The following is a 17,096-nucleotide window of genomic DNA, read 5'->3' as shown; positions in this document are numbered from 1 at the left end:
CTCTTCTCCTTCTGCAGTCAAGGCTCCACTGAAGCAAAGTTGGCCTGGGCAATGAGGACTGCTCCATGGCCTCCGCCTCAGGTGCTAGAATGGCTCCAGTTGCATTGGAGCAATGCTCCAGATGGGCAGAGCATCGCTCCCTGGTGAGTATGCTGGGTGGATCCAAGTAGAGCACATGCAGGAGTCAGTCTGTTTGCCTACCTACCTGCTTCTAACTTCGGGAAAAAAATCAAGTAGGGGACAGTAAACATCTAGGAGGAAGACAGATCAATGAAATGTACTTTGATAAAAAGGCCAGCAATGTCAAAGGTTAAAATAAACCAGATCTTTTAAATTGGATCAAGACTAAAAAAGTATCAGTAACTTTACCTATTTTTTTCTCCAATTCATCTGAAAAAGATAAAAAAATTCAATGTCAACTTCATGGGAAACAACCACAAAGAGATTTCAAATTTACTGACAAATTTAAATTTAATCTCACCACAATTCATATGAATACACAAACACACAGAAAATCACACATGCCCCCCCATACATACACACCTTAACACTGGCTCAGAGCTCACTATTATCCAAATTATACTACAGTAAATAAAAAGGTTGAACAGGGATTTAACTGAGTAAAATAGTATAAAATTTAAAAAATATTGGTTTTACTATATAACTTATTAAAAATTGTTTTTTGGAAAGATTTAATTTATTACTATTACATAGAGGAGAGGCAGGAGGGAAGCATGTGGACTCATAGCTGCTTCACTTTAGCTGTAGCTGCTGCCCTGTGTGCTGTGTCCAGGCAAGTCCAGGGTCCAACTGACAACCTCAGTGTTCCAGGTCCACACTCTATCCACGGGGCCACTACAGGTCAGGCTGGAAATATTCTTGGTCTATTGAAATATTCACGTTTCGGTTATACATCAGAATGATGTGTTATTCATCATGCAAAGTGGCCACCATACTGTGGAAGGAGCACTGACACACAGCTCCTCCCAGTGACACAGGGTCAGGGGGTTGGGGGCTGCGTCCTCCATGATTTTGTCTATGGATTCACTTTTCACTAATGTATTTGAGTCTCTCTCTCTCTCTCTCTTTTTTTTTTCCAGGAAAGACAGAGAGAGTCAGAGAAAGGGATAGATAGGGACAGATAGACAGGAATGGAGAGAGATGAGGAACGTCAATCATCAGTTTTTTTCTTGCAACACCTTAGTTGTTCATTGAGTGCTTTCTCATATGTGCCTTGACCGTGAGCCCCCAGTGGACCGAGTAACCCCTTGCTTGAGCCAGCGACCTTGGGTCCAAGCTGGTGAGCTTTGCTTAAACCAGATGAGTCCGCGCTCAAGCTGGCGACCTCGGGGTCTGGAACCTGGGTCCTCCGCATCCCATTCCAATGCTCTATCCATTGCGCCACTGCCTGGTCAGAGTTGAGTGTCTCATTCCTGAATGAAGCTTATTTAATTCTCATGAGTGCTGAATGTAGGAGAGAGACAGGACTGGGATTTTCTGACTGATATTCTGTTTCTCACTGGTCCTTATTATGCCATTCCCTTAAGCGAGAAAGAAAGTATCTAAGCTCACATGTATGAGAGTTTTCTACCCACTATAAGGAAGAGGAAGAGAAATCCCTGTGTCAGCTAATGATTGTTTATGCAGCAAGTCACATCTATTTCATAAATAAAGAATATATCTTCAAAATCTATTCCACTGAAATCATGACTATAATTTAAAAAATACCAAATGACATGTAAGGACATAAAGGTTTAAATAAATTTTGGAGTAGGGTACCAGAGAGTGGTGTAGAAACGTCTTAGAATAGAGATACCCTACCTGTTGGAGATACGAGATTGATTTCAGTGAAGAATGTATGTATAAAGATCCCAAAGGAAGAGCCATTTAGTGACTTAGTCATTCCATTTATACAAATAAAAGAAGAGTGATCACTGTGGTTGGAAAGAGAAAATTTCCAGATACTATCATGTAAAATATTTACATAGTTTCGATCAGTTGAGAACATGATTCAGGGAAGTAGAATAGGAAGCCTCAAGATTATACTTGACTACAGCATGGTCAGTATGCCTAAAAGATCAATAGAAGAAAGATCTTCAATCAGGAAACTCGAGATCCTCAAGATTCCCTTAGGAATTACAATATTATTGTGTGCACAGCAATGGGCACTTCATATCCAGAGAACATGCCGGAGAATTGAAGTAAAAGGAAGTTTCCCGAAGATCTCTGGAATGGAAACAAGCACATTCTTCTTAACCTAATCCTCTTCATCTCATCAACAATTAGGTGAAATTATACTAATCATCTGGCAGATAGAAGAAGCTTAAGAAAATATATCAAATAAAAAAAAGGGAATGAAAATTGTGGAGGTGGAGGGTGAGAGGGGAGGTGCATATGGGATTCTATGAAACAGAAATAAAAAGATGAATAGCAAAATTTAAAATTCATGAACAAAGAACAAAGATAGAGGAGGATAATGATTTGGAAAACTAAGGAAGGTCAGGAGAAAAATCTTTTCTATGAAATACATCACTAAGAGTGTAAGTCTGAGAAAAGTTACCATTTTCTTGCTGAAGTTCATCTGAAAAAGAAAATATAAAACATTTTAAATATAAGGACGACAAACACAAATTATTAAGATCAGTTGAAAATGGCCAATTTAAGTAAATTGGTGAGATAATATAACGGAAGAACTGTAAGCAGAAAACAAATCAAAACATAAAAATTGGTAGAAGATCACTTTATTTTTAGAAAGTTGAGAAAAATAAGTGACAATTTCTCAAGTAAGTTAATAAAAAGTAAATGTTAAAGAAGTGTCAGAAATCACCTAGAAGTTTATCTCATATATATTTATTTATGACTAGCTTAAGATATATCACAGTGACATGGAAGTTACAGTAAATTCACTCATCCATTCAAACTGTTGATTTTTGTTTTTCTTTTTTTTGTTTTTTGAAAGAGAGACCAAGAATGTGATGGACAGACAGGAAGTGAGAGAGATGAGAAACATCAATTCTTTGTTGCAGCACCTCAGTTGTTCATTGGTTGCTGTCTAATATGTGCCTTGAACAGGGGCTCCAGCCAAGCCAGTGAACCCTTGCTCAAGCCAGTGACCTTGGGCTCAAGCCAGGGACCTTTGGCTTCAAGCCACTGACCTCTGGTCTCAATCCAGTGACCATGGGTCATATCTATGATCCCACAATCAAGCCAGCAATCCAGCACTCAAACTGGTGAGCCTGTGCTCAAGCTTGCAACCTTGGGGATTTGAACCTGGGTCTTCTGCATCCAAGGTCAATATTTTATCTACTGCGCCACTGCCTAGTCAGGCTCAAAACTGTTTTTGTTGCATCAGTCACATGAAACCTGCTCTGTACTTTAAATAGATATTTTCCCAAAATTCATGTCTAACAATAAAATTAAATACAACTAAGTGAAGTTGAATACTTTAGACTTAAGGATGTAATTGAATTTTTTATTAGAAAGGGAGGATACTTAACTGCCTGTCAATATTAAGTTTTGTTTGATAACATCACAAGACAACAGTACTTGTATTCTTCATTTAAAATCTTCAGAATTGAAAGATATGTTTATACTCTTTTTACGATATAAAATCCTCCTAAAAATATTTGAAAGTAAGTGAAATTTGCCAATTTGAGAAATGTGTCATTGTAAATATATAAAAGGGAACAATTAATAGGGTTGAAATATATTTATAAATCCAGGAAAAATTACAATGTATATTTGGATAGGTAGTACTTTTGGATTATATGTTCAAAGGCAGTGCATGTATGACCATCAGTTCACACTTCTACAAATAAATGGTACCAGTTTTTACACATACTTGAAAGAACAGTAGAGATACTAAACTCAGCAAGCTTGGCATCTTCTCTTATCTCATAATGTTTTGCGGAAGTATCAATTGCATAATAATAGAACTTCAAACTTCAAAATTACTGACTAGGTTCTATGTTTGCATGAACTTAAAGCACTGTTATACATTAGTTACACCGCCATCTTAATGAATCTGCAGCAAGTCTCTGAAGACAGAGGATGCCCATGTTTATAGGGAACGGTGGCATGAAGTAGAAAAGGAAGGAATGGGAAAGGGTGGAGGTGAGGGAGACAGCAGTAAACATCACTCAACAGCAGAGAATCCAAACACCAAAAACATGGAGTCAGACAACTAGACAGCCAAGAATCATGAGCAGACAGATGACAGAGAGATAAAAAGGCAAGAAATACTAAAAAACACTCAATAGTAATCATTTGAAAGAGATCAAAAGTCAAGGAATAGCAGGAAGTTTACTATATATATTCTGCAATTCTTCATTAAGCAGGGGAAAAATTAATTATATTTTATGTCAAAACCACAGAGAAGATTTAAATTATTGAAAAATGTGTATCTAAATATATTTTATCAGGAAGAGGGTGAGCACACACACACACACACACACTAAGTAGCTCAGAGCTCACTATGGGGCTGACGCGCTCTAAAACAAATGAAAAGATTGACAGAGGATTCGTGACTGGGGTGGGGACACACTGCCACACACAGAGGAGGTGTGAGAGAATTGTGCACCTGAGATCTGCATATTTAATTAACCAAGGTCACCCCAGTACACTCAATAACAGATTTAAAAATATATAAAATAGAAGAAAAGAAGTATAGTTAATAAATTGTGCAAAACATTTAAATGATTATTCTGGAGATTTTAAAATAAAAATATTCTTGTTCCGTGTAGAGTATTATGAAATATTTGTCATATTTAAAATGATCTTTGAAGGTTTCTGTATTTAATGTATGTATTCAATTCCAATGGCAGTATCTACATTGCCCAAAGTTGATACAAACATTGCACAAGAATTACTGAAGATGGCTCATGTAGGAAAATAAGGATTAGGTTCTTATGTGCGTCTATTCACAATGCTTTTCTTCACAAATTAATTTACAACCATATTAAACCTGAGTGTCTATTTAACTCATATCTGAATGAAGTTGAGTGAGTCAGATGAAGGGAAAGAAATGACAGTGAGGGAAGTTCTGAATCACATGACCTCACTGTCCTTGGAGAAAACTTACACTCAGAAACTTTAAATGCCTTTAAACTTCCAGATACCTTAGTGATAAAATTCATTTGACAGAAAGGCTCTGCTTCTTGATTGCAACAACAAGAGACACGGAGAAATGGGAACAATCTGAATTTGGGGTTCACAGTTGAAAAGCCAAGACTGTGAGACAAATGTTGATGACCCCTGAGAGAGAAGACAGGGAATGAGGAACAGGTGAGGGAAGGACAGGGAAGAAGGTTAATCGGTACTTACATTTCTCCTCTTCACTCTTGGCTGAAAAGTAAAAGGAAGAAATAAACAACTCATTCCAAGTAAAAACACAATATCAGGTCAGAAGGAGAACAGAAATGGGCCCCTTTTCTCGTTCACTGTGGAGCACACGGGGACCCATGTCTGTGAAAGTAGGAACCCTGAGGATCCAAAGGACACCTCACCCATCAGAGTCAGTGCTGTTCTCCCTCCCCTGTCCCTTGTGCACAGGAAACTAAGTCAGGAAATAAAACAATGAGTATGTTAGATCAGAAATTGTGGGACGTGCAATAGTTAAGTGTACCCTGTTACTAGACTATCACCTTTTTCAGATTAAATAATATATATATTTACATGTGAGAACGAGTGAACAGGAATGAGGAAGAGTTTAGTACAGGCACCCATCTCAATAAAACTGTTTTTGTTGCACTCATATGAAACTGCTGTGTACATAGAGGGATACATTCCTAAAGACCATTCCTAAGGATAGAAAAATATAATGATAACTGTCATTAGGAAAAGACAGAATTATGCTTTGGATGATTAAATTTTATTCTTTTTGAAACATTGAGATGAATAATTTTTTTTGCATCCTTCACATAAAAAGTACAAGCCAGAGATACATTACTTCTCCACTTGCCTTAAGAAATCTTTTCCTTTTGAAAATTGTTGTTTTAAGTGCATTTTGTCATTTAATAATGGTGAACAATAATTCCAAAGAATAAATATTTGCATACTTGGATATTCTTATAGGACAGAAACAATTATGTAAAATATCTAGATATCTTGGAACACCTGGGTCATATAATCAAGGACAGTGGAAAGGTGATGACCTGCTCACATGTGACCAATGAAAGATATGTTTATCATGAAACAGGCTTTGAGAAGACAGTGGAGAGAGGCACTTAACGCTGAACATTTGGAGTCTTTTCTCTCAAGGGTTTAGAGAAAGATCGATTACATAGTTATGGTTCCTCAAAATTTGAGCACTTGATCGAAGTCTTGCTTGAATGTTTTCTAGAAATAATACATATATATTTATAAATACAGACACTTACAGATACATATAACATACACATATATTAAAAATCATGTGTCTGTTGGCAAAAACCCCTCAGCTCACCAGTGTTTTAATAAAACTGAGTCAATTCTCTGCAAGACAGAAACAACCAATGTTTACATGGAGATAATTGTGTGAAATGACAGAAGAAGGAATGGGAAAGGAGGGAAGGTAGGAAACAGAAAGGGACAGAGCCCCACACGGGAGAAGTGCTGTCCTAGAATCAGGTGGGGACAGCAGACATCTAGGAAGAGGACAAGGCCATGGAGACTCGTGGTTAAGAGGCAGGACGTGTCCAGAAGAGAAATCAGCCACAGGTTTTCAGTGGATCAAGAGGAGAGATATCAGTAATTTACCTAATTTTCTCTTTAAATTCTCTGGAAAAAAAAAAGAAAAGATCAAAATCAATTTCATGGCCAAACAAACTAGAAAAAGAATTCAACTTACACATGAATTCCCATTTATAATGAATCCTAACATATTTCAGAACACACACACACATCTCCCATGAATCCCCCTTCCACACACACGAGGCTCAGAGCTAACTATTGTTGAGAGGTATTCTGCAGTAAATAAGAACAAGGTAAATGGAGTTAATGTAGTAAAATAATATAATCTTTTAAAATATAAGTTTTGGTGGTTATTAAAAAAACTTTTCTTTTTAAAAAAGACTATATTGATTTTACAGTTAGAGGAGGAAAATGGAGTAAGGGAATTTGACTTATAGTTGATTCACTTCCGTTGTACATTTTTTGCCCTATGTGCCTTGACCAGGCAAGTCCAGGGTTTAGAACTGGTGACCTCAGCACTTTAGGTCGACACTCAATTCACAGCGTCACCACAAGACAGACTAAAAATATTCTTGATGTATTTGATATATTTACGTACCTGTTATTCTGTTTGTTAGCTTTGTATGGTCACTGGCTACTTTAAAAACATCTGTGAGTCTCACTGCTGCAGCAGCGACATCGTGCAGAGTGGCCACCACACTGTGGAAGGAGCACTGACACACAGCTCCTCCCAGTGACACAGGGTCAGGGTCTGGGTGCTGCATCCTCCATGTTTTTGTCCACAGATTGATTTTTAACTTTATTGTATTTGAGTGTCTCTTTTAACTTAGTCCTGAATGAAGCTTATTTAATTCTCAGAAGTGCTGAGTGTAGGAGAGAGACAGGACTGGGATTCTCTGACTGATATTCTGTTTCCCATTGGTCCTTATTATGCCATTCCCTTAAGCGAGAAAGAAAGTATCTAAGCACACATGAATGAGAGGTTTTCTACACACTATAAGGAAGAGGCAGGTAAAGCTGCACATCTGCTAATGGTTGTTTCTGCAGCAAGTCACATCTGTTCCATAAAAAAAGAATATCTTCAAAATCTATTGCACTAAAGTCATACCTAAAATTTTAAAAACATGAAATGACATGTAGAGACATAAAGGTTTAAATAGATTTTGGAGTGGGTTAACAGAGAGTGGTGTAGAAACGTCTTAGAATAGAGATAACATACCTGTTAGAGATATGAGATAGATTTCACTCAAAAACATACGTATAAAGTTCCCAAAGGAAGAGCCATTTAGTGACTTAATCATTCCATTAATACAAATGAAAGAAGAGTGATCACCGTGGTTGGAAAGAGAACATTTCCGGATACTGTAATGTAAAATATTTACATAGTTGGGATCACTTGAGAACATGATTCAGGGAAGAAGGATTATACTTGACTACAGTATGGTCAGTATGCCTAAAAGTTCAGTAGAAGGAAGATCTTCAATCAGAAACCTTGAGATCCGATCTCTTCCCTTAAGAATTAGAATGTTATCATGTGCACAGCAATGGGCACTCAATATTTAGAGAACATGCTGGCGAACCCAAGGAAAAGGAAGTTTCTAGAAGATATCTTGAACAGAAACAAGCACATTCTTCTTAACCTAATCCACTTCATTTCACCAACAATTACGTAAAATTATAGTAATCATCTGGCAGATAGAAGAAGCTTAAGAAAATATATCAAATAAAGGAAGAGAATGAAAAGGGTGGATGTGAAGGGTGAGAGGGGTGGTGAAATGGGAGGATTCTATGAAACAGAAATAAAAAGATGAAATAGCAAAATTTAAATTCATCAACAAAGAGAAAGATAAAAGAGGGTTATGGTTTAAAGAACTAAGGAAGGTCAGGAGAAAAATCTTTTCTATGAAATACATCACTGAAAGAATGTCATTCTGAGAAAAGTTACCATTTTCTTGCTGAAGTTCATCTGAAAAAGAAAATAGAAAAATTTTTTTAAATATAAGTATAACAAACACAAAAAATTAAGATCAGTTGAAAATGGCCAATTTAAATTAAATTGGTGAGATGAATATAAAGGGAAAAGAGCAGAAAACAAATCAAAACATAAAAATTGGTAAAAAATCACTTTATTTTTAGAAAGTTAAGAAAAATAAGCAACATTTCTCAAGTGAGTCAATAAAAAGAAAGTGTTGAAGAAGTGTCAGAGACCACCTATATCTTTATCTCATATGCATTTATTTATGATTTGCTTAAGGTACATCACAGTGAACTGTAAGTTACAGTAAATTCACTCATCCATTCAAACTGTCTTGTTTTTTTCTTTTGTTGTTTTTTTTTTCTTACAATGTCAGATACAGAGAGTGATGGACGAACAGGAAGGAGAGAGATGAGAAGCATCAATATTTTGTTTTGGCACCTTAGTTGTTCATTGATTCCTTTCTCATATATGCCTTGACTTGGGGGCTACAGCTGAGACAGTGACCTTTTGCTCAAGCCAGTGACCTTGAGCTCAAACCAGAAACCTTTGGCTTCCAGGCAGGACCTCTGGTCTCAAGAGAGACCATGGGTTCATGTCTACAATCTCACACCCAAGCCAGCAGTCCAGCACTCAAACTGATGAACCTGTGCTCAAGCTTGCAACCTTGGGGATTTGAACCTGGGTCCTCTGCATCCAAGGCCAATATTTTATCCTCTACACCACTGCCTGGTCAGCCCAAAACTGTTTTTGTTGCATCAGTCACATGAAACCTGCTCTGTACTTTAATGAGTTATATTCCTAAAATATATGTCTAAAGATAAAATGAATACAACTAAGTGAAGTTGAATACATTAGTCTCCAGAATGTAATTAAAATTTTCAATAGAAAGGAGGATATTTAACTGAATGTCTGTATTAAGTTTTGTTTGAAAACATTGCAAGACAATAGTACTTGTGTTCTTCATTGAAAATCTTCAGAATTGAGATATGTTTGCACTCTCTTTACGAAATAAAATATTTTCAGAAGTATTTGAAAGGAACTGAAATTTGTCAATTTGTGAAGTGTATCATTATAAATATATAAAAGGGAACTATTAATAGGGTTGAAATTTATTTTTAAAGTCAGAAGAAATTACAAAATATATTTGGATAGGAGGCACTTTAGGAATATATGTTCAAAAGCAGTGCAAGTGTGACCATCAGTTCACACCTCAACAAATGAATGGTACTGGTTTTACACAGACTTTGAAAGAACAGTAGGTAGAGATACTAAACTAAGCAAGTTTGGCATCTTTTCTTATCTCATAATGTTCTGGGGAAGTATCAATTGCATAATAATAAAACCTCAAACTTCAAAATTAGTGATTAGGTTCTATGTTTGCATAAACTCAAAGCACTGTTATAAATTAGTTATATCAATATTTTAATGAATCTGCAGCAAGTCTCTGAAGACAGAGGATGCCCATGTTTATAGGGAACAATGTCATGAGTTGGAAAAGGAAGGAATGGGAGAGGGTGGAGGTGAAGGAGACAGCAGTGAACATCACTCAACAGCAGAGAATCCAAACACCAAAAACATGGGGTCAGATGACTAGACAGACAAGAATCATGAGCAGACAGATGACACTGAGATAAAAAGGCAGAGAATACTAAAGATACCCAAAACCAGTCATTTGAAATATTTCGGGATTAAAGGAACATCAGAAAGTTTACCTAACATGTTCTAAAAATCTTAAAAAGTGGAAAAATTTATTACATTTTGTGTGAGAAAATTTCGAGTAGTTTTAAATTATTGAAAAATTTGTCTTTAAATTTATTTTATCAGGAGGAAGATGAGCACACGTAGAAAGGCACACCCCAAGAAACTCAGAGCTCAGTATTGTGCAGACAGGTTGAAACATAAATGAAAAAGGTGACAGGGGATTTGTGACTGGGGTGGGGACACACTGCCACATACACATGATGGATGTGTAATAGAATCGTGCACCTGAGATCAACTTACTATTATTAACCGAGGTCATGATGATAAATTCAATAAAACATTTAAAAATTTTAAAATAGAAGAAAATAATAATATGTAATGAATTGTGTAATATTTTTAAATATTCTGGAAATAGTTTAATAAAAATAGTTTTGATCCTTATTCACACTATATAGACCACCAAGAAATATTTGTCATATTTAAAGTGGTCTTTGGATGCTTCTATATATGTATGTATTTATTTCTAATTGCAGTCCCTTCATTGTACAAAGTTGCTACATGCAGTGTAGAAGAGTTACTGAGAGACCACTTGTAGAGATAAATACAGAATGATGTTCTAATGTGTGTCTATTCACACTGATTTTGTCCACCGTTTAATTCACTAACTACATCTGAGTGTCTGATTTAACTCAGACCCGAATGAAGCTAAGTGACTCAGATGAAGGGAAAGAAATGACAGTGAGGGAGGTTCTGTATCACATGACCTGAGCTGTCCTTGGAGACAACTTACACTCAGAAACTTTAAAAGTACACAAACTTGCAGATATCTTAGTGATAAAATTCATTCCAGAGAAAGGCTCTGTCTCCTTAATTTCAACAGGACAAAGATAGGGGTATTATCTGAGAAATAGAACAGCAAATGAAGGCGTCTAATCAGAGTTAGAAGACCAAGACACTGAGAAAAGCTGGCTGGTCGCTGAGAATGACGACAAGGGAATAAGGAAGAGGTGAGGGAAGCATACGGGGAGAAGTTATCGGTACTTACGTTTTTTCTGTTCAGTCTGGGCTGAAAAGTAACAGGAAGAAATCAGCAACTCACTCCATAGGAAAACAAAGTATAGGGTAGGACAGTGAACTGAAACAGCCCCCTCTCATAGTTCACTCTGGATCACACTGACAATATTTGTTCCAAAGCACACCTCACCCATCGGAGGCAATGCTGTGTTTACTCCCTTGTCCCTTGTACACAGAAAACCAGATCAGGAAAAGAAACGAAGAGGGAGTTATGACAGAAAAGGTAGGATGTGCAATACTGAGCCTTCCCTTGTCACTGGACTATCACCTTTTTCAGATTAAAGACATATTCACAACGACACAGGGACCTAACCAGAGATGGGAAGCGTACAGTAGAGATACCTATCTAGACAAAACTGTATTTGTTGCACTAATGATACGACACCTGCTCTGTACATTAAAGAGATGTATTCCTAAAGACCATTTCTAAGAAAACAAGAACATCATTGAAATTGTCATTGGAAAATGACAATAGTAAGCTGTGAATGATTAAGATTTTTGATACATTTTGGTCAGGATTTATTTCTCGTGTCCTTCACATATTCAGTTGAGATCAAAGATGTATTACTTATGATCTCACCTTAAGATACTTCACCCTTCTGCAAATTTTTTATTTTTAGGTGCTGTTTGACATTTGAGAACCGTGTAAAAAATAATGCAATAAAAAAAAAACCCAGACATGTTTGAATATTTCAAAAAGCCAGAAAAATTATGTGAAATATTTAGTTAACTTAGAACACCTGGGTCATATGATCAAGGACAGTGGAAGAGGGAAGCCCCACTCTGTCACATCTGACCAGTGAATGATACAAGGTATTAACCATGACACAGGCTGTGAGAAGACAATGAAGAGACATACTGAACTGTGAAATTTTGGAGTCTTTTCCTTTAAGGGTTTGGAGAAGTATCAATTACATAGTAATGGGCCCTCAAATGTGGAAACCGTAACAGAGGTCCTAAGTCTGAATAGTTTCTAAAAACTCCCACAAAAATGTATCTATTTATAAATTCATATATATACGTAAATATATACATATACTGATATATATATACACACTAAATACCATGTTTCTGTCTGCTTGAAGCCCTTTCCCTGACCACATTCCTAATGAAAGTGCAGAAATTCCCTGCTTGACTGATGCAGCGAATTTTTGCAGGGAAGTAACTGTGTAAAATGACAGAAGAAGGAATGGGAAAGGAGGGAAGGTAGGAAGCAGAAAGGGACAGAGCCCCACACGGGAGAAGTGCTGTCCCAGAATCAGAGAGGGGACAGTGGTCATCTAGGAGGAGGACAGGCCAATGGAAGGCACTTGGATAAATAGACCAGGTTGTCAAGAAGAGAAATAAACCAAATGATTTCAAGTGAATCAAGCATAAAGGAATTTCAGTAGTTTTACCTAATTTCTTCTTAAATTCCTCTGAAAAAGAAAAAAAATGTCAATGTCAATTTAATGGAAATAACCACAAAAAGAATTCAAATTAACTGATAAACTGACATTGAAAATTTCCCCTGACCACATTTCAGATGAACACACACAAACACTCATCACATCACACGTCTGCCCCGCCCCCTATACAACGGCTCAGAGCTCAAGAGGGTCCATGAGGACTTTACAGTAAATAAGAGGTGAACAAGGGTGTATAAATTAGTACAATAATACAAAATTATAAAATATTAGTTTAGATGTTTAATCTATAAATTAATAATTTTTGAAAAGATTTTATTTATTAATATTACATAGAGAAGGAATGGGAGGCAGGAGGGAAGCATGTGGACTCATAGCTGCTTCACTGTAGCTGTAGCTGCTGCCCTGTGTGCCGTGTCCGGGCAAGTCCAGGGTCCAACTGACAACTTCTGTATCCCAGGTCCACTCTTTGTCCATGGGGCCACCACAAGCCAAGTTAAAATGATTCTTGTTCTATTTGAAATATTTGTGTTCTGATAATTCAGTTTGTAAGCTTTAGTATGCTCACTGGATGCTTTAAACACATCAGTGAGTCTCAGTGCTGTGGCAGCGACATCGTGCAGAGTGGCCACCACACTGTGGAAGGAGCACTGACACACAGCTCCTTCCAGTGACACAGGGTCAGGGGTCTGGGGGCTGCGTCCTTCATGTTTTTGTCCACCAATTGATTTTTAATCATAATGTATTTGAGCATCTGATTTCTGAGTGAAGAATATGTTAATACTCATAGGTGCTGAATTCAGGGGAGGGACAGGTCTAGGATTCTCCAATGGTGAGGTGTTTCTTCCTGGACCTTCCTGAGCCTCTCCCTGCACCCAGAACACAGTATCTGAGCTGACACACAGGAGACAGGTGTTCCACAAGCTGTAACTAAGCAGCAGCTAAAGCGTAACTTCTGCTAAAGGTGGTTTCTGCAAAGTGCACAAGTCTCGTCGTCTCCATAAACAAAGAATATACGTTGAAAATCTATTCCACTGAAATCCGGACGAGTATTATGAGATAACCATGTGACATCTGGGGACATAAAGATTTAAAGTAAATAAAAGAGAAACAAAAGTAAATGTGACTGGTGTGGTGAACACCCTGCCACATGAGATAAGATTTTACAGAGTCGCACACCTGAGACCTGCATAGTTTTGTTACCCAAGGTCACCTTACTAAACTGTATAAAACACTAAGAACTTGCATTTTTAATGAAGTATGTTAAAAATTTGAAAATATTTATTTAATTTTCTTAATAAAATTATTCTTGATCTTTTTATTCTATATATACCAGAATGAAATATTTTTCATATTTATGATCATCTTTGCATGCTTTTTTATCAATCTGTCCACTTGTCTATCTTAATATATATTAATGTATTTAATTTTTTTTGCAGCACCTAAAGTGTAGAATGTTTTTACAACCACAATACAAGTGTTACTGACAGAGTGTTCGCATAGATAAATACAAGATTAGGTTCTTCTGTGCATCTATTCACAATGTTTTTGTCCATCTATTCATTTTCAACTTTATTGTACCTGAGTGTCTGTTTTAACTCAGGGCTGAATGAAGCTGAGTGAATCAGATGAAGAGAAAGAAATGACAGTGAGGGAGGTTCTGATCACATGACCTGAGCTGTTCTTGGAGAAAACTTACACCCAAAATATTTTAAATAATCACATTTCCAGATATCTTATTGATAAAATTCATTTGACAGAAAGGCTCTGTCTTGTTGATTACACAACATGAAAACTGTAGGGGTCATAATGAAAGAAACTGAACGACATATGAACAAGGTGAATCAGAGTTGTAAGGCCAGTAAACCAAGACGGAAGGTCGATGGTGATTGAGGGAGAACAGTGTAAGGAACAGGGGAGGAGTTACTGGTACTGACCTGTCTGCTGTTCACTCCCAGGTGAAACGGAAAAGGAAGAAATGAACCAATCATTCCAAGTGAAAGCAGATTATCTTGGATGAGGAAGAAGAGAAATTGAATCCCTTTTGTAGTTCCCTCTGGAGCACACTGATACATATTTACAAAAGTAGTAACAACGAGATTCCAAAGGACAGGTCACCCATTGGAGGTAATACTGTTTCACCTCCCCTGTGCTTTGTGCACAAGAAACCAGATCAGGAAATAAAACGATGGGGGAGGCAGGTCAGAGATTCTGCGGTATGCAACACTAAGTGTTTCCTGTCACTGGGCTATTAACTTATTCAGATAAAAAACACATGTATTCAAATATGAGCCAGGTACTTCACCAGCGATGAGGAAGTGAACAGTGGAGACATCTATCTCCACAAAACGGGTTTTGCTGTACTCATCACATGACACCTGCTCTGTACATTGGAGGAATGTATTCCTAAAGACCATTCATAAGGAAAAAATATGACTGTAACCGGGATTAGGAGAAAACTATTTTAAGCTTTCAATGATTAAATTTTTTATGAGACATCATGATCAATTATTTTCTCATACCCTTCACATAAAAGATGCAGATCAAAAATATATCACTTTTCCATGTGCCTTAAGACACTTTATTGTTCTGTAAGTTGTTTAATGTTAAGTGCTGTTGTCGTTTGATGCTGGTTTCAACAATAAAGCTAAAAAATAAAAAACGGGCATGGTTCAAATGATGTGGAGATGTTTTCTCTAAATCTATGCACTCTAGTTGAACAAGGTCACCCTATTAAATTGAATGATCTAGGCCCTGGCCAGTTGGCTCAGTGGTAGAGCGTTGGCCTGGTGTGCAGAAGTCCTGGGTTCGATTCCTGGCCAGGGCACACAGGAGAAGCGCCCATCTGCTTCTCCACCCCTCCCCCTCTCCTTTCTCTCTGTCTCTCTCTTCCCCTCCTGCAGCCGAGGCTCCATTGGAGCAAAGTTGGCCCTGGCACTGAGGATGGCTCTATGGCGTCTGCCTCAGGTGCTAAAGTGGCTCTGGTTACAACAGAGCAGGGCCCCAGATGGGCAGAGCATCGCCCCCTGGTGGGCATGCCGGGTGAAGCCCAGTCCGGCGCATGCGGGAGTCTGACTGCCTCCCTGTTTCCGGCTTCAGAAAAATACAAAAAGAAAAAGAAATTGAATGATCTAAAATATTAAATAATTCCACCAAAATGGGCACAGTTGGATACTTTTAAAGGACAGAAACATTATGAAAAATATTTAGAGACCTTGGTAAACCTGGGTCATATGGTCAAAGACAGCGGATGAGGGATGTCCCACTCTCTCACATCTGACCAGTGAATGATATCAGGTATTTGTCATGACACAGGGTTCAAAAACAAAATGAACAAAGACACTTAACGCTGAAAGTTAGGAGTCTCTCCTTCAAGGGTTTACCAAGAATAAATTACATAATAATGAGCTCTCTATCTTGGAATACTTGACAGAGGTCTTAAGTTTGAATATATTCCAGAAATCAATACATTCATATTCATATATATACACATCTATATAAACCTATAATATATGTATGTATTTAAAATCACGATTCTGTCCACTTTCTACCCTTCACCTCACCCGTGTCTTAATGAAACTGACACAAGTCACTGCAAGACAGAGCAGCCAATGTTTACAGGAAAATAATTGTGTAAGATGAGAAAAGGAAGAATGAGAAAGGATGGGAGGTAGGAAATGGAAATAGATCTCTCACTGGAGAAGTGCCGTCTGACATCAGCGGTGAGGGCAGATGGTAGACGTCCAGGAGAAGGACAGGTAACAGAAGGCATGTGTATAAAAAGGGTGGAAATGTGAAGGGGAAAAATAAAACAAATGTTTTCAAGTGGATCAAGTATAAAGGAATATCCATATTTTACCGAGTGTTTTCTTCAATTCTCCTAAAAAAGAAAAAAAAAGGAAATGTCAATGTCAGTTTCATGGGAAACAACCTCAAGGAGAATTCAAATGTACTGACAAAGTTAAATTTAAAATTAAGTTAATTTCAGATGAACACAGGAACACACGTCAAATCACACATGCCACCATCAAATACACATCTGTATAATGACTCAGGCCCTGGCCGGTTGGCTCAGCGGTAGAGCGTCGGCCTAGCGTGCGGGGGACCCGGGTTCAATTTCCGGCCAGGGCACATAGGAGAAGCGCCCATTTGCTTCTCCACCCCCCCTCCTTCCTCTCTGTCTCTCTCTTCCCCTCCTGCAGGGGAAGGCTCCATTGGAGCAAAGATGGCCCGGGCGCTGGGGATGGCTCCTTGGCCTCTGCCCCAGG

At 37.7% G+C, this 17,096-nt stretch overlaps 1 protein-coding gene across 1 annotated transcript in view; it reads right to left on the bottom strand.

The window, feature by feature from the left end:
• Nucleotides 1-17,096, bottom strand: part of LOC136324515 (butyrophilin subfamily 1 member A1-like) — a 61,695-nt gene that overhangs the window by 17,973 nt on the left and 26,626 nt on the right. The window contains exons 9-16 of the mRNA XM_066257538.1: nt 16,688-16,708; nt 12,820-12,840; nt 11,394-11,414; nt 8,615-8,635; nt 6,736-6,756; nt 5,323-5,343; nt 2,561-2,581; nt 370-390 (exon numbers count right to left, since the gene is read on the bottom strand). The gene's annotated coding sequence lies outside the window, so the exon portion shown is untranslated. The remainder of the gene's footprint in view (nt 1-369; nt 391-2,560; nt 2,582-5,322; nt 5,344-6,735; nt 6,757-8,614; nt 8,636-11,393; nt 11,415-12,819; nt 12,841-16,687; nt 16,709-17,096) is intronic.

Source organism: Saccopteryx bilineata, chromosome 1, assembly GCF_036850765.1.
Source record: "Saccopteryx bilineata isolate mSacBil1 chromosome 1, mSacBil1_pri_phased_curated, whole genome shotgun sequence".
NCBI classification, from domain to species: domain Eukaryota; kingdom Metazoa; phylum Chordata; class Mammalia; order Chiroptera; family Emballonuridae; genus Saccopteryx; species Saccopteryx bilineata.
This window is presented reverse-complemented; position numbering and strand designations above follow the sequence as displayed.